The sequence below is a fragment of the Sceloporus undulatus genome, chromosome 3, assembly GCF_019175285.1.
Source record: "Sceloporus undulatus isolate JIND9_A2432 ecotype Alabama chromosome 3, SceUnd_v1.1, whole genome shotgun sequence".
In the NCBI taxonomy this organism is placed as follows: Eukaryota; Metazoa; Chordata; class Lepidosauria; order Squamata; family Phrynosomatidae; genus Sceloporus; species Sceloporus undulatus.
In genome coordinates, this window is record NC_056524.1 from 73823021 (window position 1) to 73828105 (window position 5085).

Below are 5085 nucleotides of genomic sequence, written 5' to 3' on the forward strand. Positions count from 1 at the left end.
AACATCTTCCCTGATTGTTTACTAGAAATGGGACCTTTTCCTCTCAAGAAAGCAGAGACTTACTACCAACTGCATTGTCTCAGGTCACTCTTCCCTCTTTCCCAGCTGTGGTGGGAACCTGGGGCTGTGGTGGGGCATGGGTTTGATTGGCTTTCTGTTTGCAACCATTAGTGCATCTGCCCCACTACCAATTCTGGGTTGATTTCTTGGGATCAATAGTTGCCAGGGGCTACTTAGGCCTCACAATCTGGTTGTTTTCACTTCATCTTCTTTCACCACAGCTATATTAAATTTAACTGTTCTCTATTTTACCTTCCTATCCAGACTAATTTTTTTTCCCCCTGTGGATACAGAAAGGCATGCCTCGGTCACAAAAGGACAAACAGGTGTAAGAGTTTAATACAAATATCATGATGCCTTCATGGGATAAAATGGGCTCATAAGTGATTCTTGCACCAACTACTTATGATTATCTAGAGAGAGAGAGAGAGAGAGAGAGAGAGAGAGTTTGTGTAAGGCAGAGCTTGACAAATGAGTGTTGAGGGGGAAAGAGGACAAGAATCAGGTGGCATCAGAAAGGGTTTTGCTCAGTAAGGTGATCTTGACAAGAAGAGAAATGGCTCAAATTAGTACAAAGTGGTCCAAATGCGTGGTGCAGCACAACAGAAAACAATAAAGCAAGTGTGGCAACTTGTTGCATTGTTGGATTGCAACCTCAATCAGTCCTAGCCAGTGTGGCCAAATGGTAGGGATAATGGGAATTGCAGTAAACATCTGGAAAGCCACAAGTTCTCCATCCCAAGTATAGGGTGCAAGAGAAAAAAAAACTGTATATTTCTGCCTTTTAAAAAATAATACAGTGGGGCCTTTGGTTTCTGCTGGAGTTGGGTTTCAGGATCTGCCCTGGATACCAAAATGCATGGATGCTCAAGTCCTATTATATATAATGGTATAGTAAAATAGTGCCCCTTATACAAAATGACAAAATCAATGTTTGCGCTTTGGGATTTATATATTTTTGGAATATTTTCAAGCTGTGGATAACTGAATGAGTGGATAAAAAATCCGTGGATATGGCGGGCCGACTGCAATAGTATCCCTGTCATTAGCATGTTCTTTTAATAATGTGGTATTAGTGTTCAAAGTATGATGCAACAATAACCATGTAAGAGGGAAGGTTGAGGTTCAGAGATGGCAGCTTAGTTAAGGCAAAAAATGGCTGAGGTCACATTTTAACTGGAGATTTCTTGGCTCAGAACTCACGTTTCAATGTTTTATTGCACAAGGTTTAAACCACAAGCATTCCATTACTCTTTTTAAATAAGTAACATGGCCTATCTTTAAAAGCATTTTTAAAGCAAACATTTGGTTTGCAGGGAGGTTTGTGGAGGAACACCAAATCATGCATCCTGTGCTGAGCTAAGCGCAAGTGGCCTTGACTACAGAACTGGTTGGCCCCAAGGGTATTTTTATAGTCCTTGGCCCCTCCAATGCCTGCCCTATCACCTTTTTTCTAGCCTCCTCAACAGGTTGTGTATGTGAACTGTCTCTGCAAGAAAACTGTAGAAGTGACAATTTACTTTTTAAATAGGTTGTAAGGCCACACTGCACTGTTTATTGTATGGGTGTGTACATATGAATACACACATTCTCTCTCTCTCTCTCTCTCTCTCACACACACACACACACACACACTCACTTTCACCCACTTCTAGTTTGCCTTTTGTAGATGGTGGCATTTTTAGCAGTCTATTTGGCCACTGGATGTCCCAGGGCTGAAAATTGTCCCAGGATCTATTGCAGCTGACCACCCCTGGCCTACAAGATTTGGAAACACACCCCTCCTTTACTTTAGATGCATAAGGAGAAGCAAACTTGGGCGTGTTACAGACCGCCCAAAACGGGTGGTCTCGCGCTGCTGCCGGTTGCTGCGTCCGGGAACTGCAGCAGCCAAACCATGCGGTTCCCGGGTGCAGCAACAAAGAAGCGCCAAAATGGCGCTTCTTCCTGTGCCCCGGAAGAGGTGCCGCAAGGCGCAAGGCACGCACTCGTGGCACCACTTCCGGTGTGCGACATCTGGACGCTGTGCGTCCGCGACGTCAAAATGGCAGCGCCCATCTGTATGCGCCACCGCCATTTTGACATAGTTGTTATGCACGACGGGCAAAGCGCATCAGGAAGCGCCGCCCCTTACGCATAACAACGCCACCCCATAGGGCCCGTCCGGAATGCACCTTGGTGATCTTTTAATGGGGTACTGATTTAAGGATCTGAAGAATTTAGCAGAATAAGATTGGAGTGGTTGTGTTTTCAGTCCTTGCTTTCCACAGGGACTTCTGTAAGAAATACCATGTACTACAAGATTATGACAGAGGTTTAGTAGTATGAGATTGTGGGCTGGATGTCTGCAAGATGTATCTCACAGAGCTTTGGCTTGCAAGCTGCTTCTGCCGTTACCTTTGTGGGCTACAGATTTATGAAACTGAGAAAGTTTAGCAGTACAGGATTAGAATGATGGTGTTTTCAACCTTTGCTTCCCATGGAAAGACCTACAAGAGAGACTGTGGTTATGAATACATCCAGAAGTGGAGTATTAACAGCTCCAAGAACTGTAACACACACTTATCATGTCTATATGGTAAGTAGGAGTGATATTGGTAACTTCAGCTGTGACTGTCACTGGATCAGCTATTGGAAAACTATCTATGTCCCTGAAATGAGACAAATTTCTAGAGCAAGGAACTTTTAGCTTTTTCTAAAAGGGAGAGAAAGAAAGCAGGACATTTAAAAAGCAGCTGAAAAAGTGAGATGACAGAATAATTAGGACTGTCCTTGCCGAATTGGGACAGTTGGAAAGTATGCACAAATTTTAAAATCTGATGACAGAAAAACATTACAAAGCAATTCAATAAGTTATATTATTATTAAGTACTCTCATGTCAAACTCAATCCATGGCGATCTTATGAATAAAGCATCTCCAAGACACCCTATCCTAATAGTTTTGCTTAGTTCCTGTGGACCTAGGGCTGTCTTCTTTGGTTCAGTCTATCCCCCTCTTCCTACTGCTCTCTATCTTTTCAAGCATTGTCATCTTTTCTAGTGAGTCATGCCTTCCCATTATGTGGCAAAAGTATGACAGCCTCAATTTAGTCATCCTGGCTTCTAGGGAAAACTTAGACCTTATTTGTTCTTGGGGCATTTGTCATTTTATCCATCCATGCTATCTGCAGAACTCTTCTCCAGCACCACGTCTCAAATGAATTTTCTTTTTATTAGCTTTCACTAACAATTCTAACTGTAGCATTCAGCTGTATATCTTAGAATGCTACTTATCTAAAACAGTATAAAAGTATTTTAAAAACATTACTGTAAGGATAAAAGAGGGGATTGTAGGAGTTTTAGCCCAAAACATTTGGAAGACCAAATTTGCAGAACACAAAAAAGCTGTGAGCCTGCCCTCAAGTCCCAGTGTTAACATTACTTGAGCTTCCTGAAGAAAAGAAGATGTATCTTTGTGGTTGTGCCAGTGCTATGCTTCCATTTGCAAGGACTGTGCATCTTTGTACTGACTGGGAGCACCAATGCTGTAGTGCAGTCAGGAGCAAGTACCTGGCTGTTACTATAATCACAGAAGGCTGGCCTGTACCTGTGTTCAACATGGTGGTCCATAGATAGGTGCCATTGTTCAAGCCATCAGCTGCTGGTCCAGGGGTTTCCAGAAAAGAAACAATCAATTGTAACCAATGAGCACAAATACAGTACTGGCCCTTGAAGCACTAGGGGAAGAATTGCCAATCTCCTACACAAGATAACTTAAGAAGCACTGCTTTACACAAAATCAGGCCATTGGTCCATCATACTCAGTACTATGTCTCTTATGATTACAAGGTGAAGGTAAAGGTAGTTCCTTGACATTAATGTCTCATCATAACTGATTGTAGGGGGCTGTGTTCATCTCGGCTTCTAACTTGAAGAGCCAGCGTTGTCCGAGGACTACTCTTGTGGTCATGTGGCCAGCATGACTCCACCGAACACTGGCCCCATACAGACTGCCAAAATAAAGCTGCTTCAGGTCACTTTGGAGGTATGCTGTTTAAATGTTGCATGCATCCTAAGAGTCTGGAAACTGCGCCAAAGCTGTGCTCCAGTCCTAAGGACTAAATTGTGGCTTTGGCATGGCTTCTGGACTCTTAGGACGCATGCAACATTTAAACAGCAAATGGGAAGTGACCCGAAGCAGCTTTATTATGGCCTGTCTGTATGGGGCCTATGTTACCTTCCTACTAAGGTGGTACCTATCTACTTGCATTTACGTGCTTTCAAACTGCTAGGTTGGCAGAAGCTGGGACTAGTGACAGGAGCTCACCGCATCATACAGCATCCGGGCCTCAAACTGCCAACCTGCTGATCTTGCAATCAACAGAGTCAGCGTCTTAATCGCTTGAGCCACTGCATTCCTAAGACTGGCTGGCATCCCTTATAATTAAGGATATTCTCTCTCTGAAGGTTAGAAGCTTTTACTTTTACATAAACTGAACAAGATTCCTCTTCCATTCCCATATTTGGGAGTGCAGGATTTTCATAAAGACAGAAACGAGAGATTGGTACTTACAGTGAAGGTTCATAGTTGAATACCAGAAGGAGCAATCCACTGCCTGGTTAGTGTTTTGCTTTTTTCCTGGCATGCGGGTAATAATCCATGAGTGACTGGATTGCTTCTCTGTGTCATCCAGAGAATGTGTGTATCATGCAATTTAAGGATGTGGAAAATAAGTTAATTGCACACAGAAATACATGGCTAAGTTAACTGATATCAGCACTTTCACTTGGTATATTAGTAGAGCTCAGACTTATTAATAACTGTTTCTTGATTATGCTATGACAGAGTAGCACCTTACACCACACAGTACTGTCTATACTGACAGGTTCCCTGTGGAGTTTCAGACCAGAGTCCTTCCTATCTCTACCTTGAGATGCAACAGAGTGAAATTTGCAAGTTTTGCATGCAAAGCAAACACTTTGCCATGGCTAAGTGAGCAATAGTATTTGTTATTTGCCTCCCCACATATTAGCATCAGTAATTA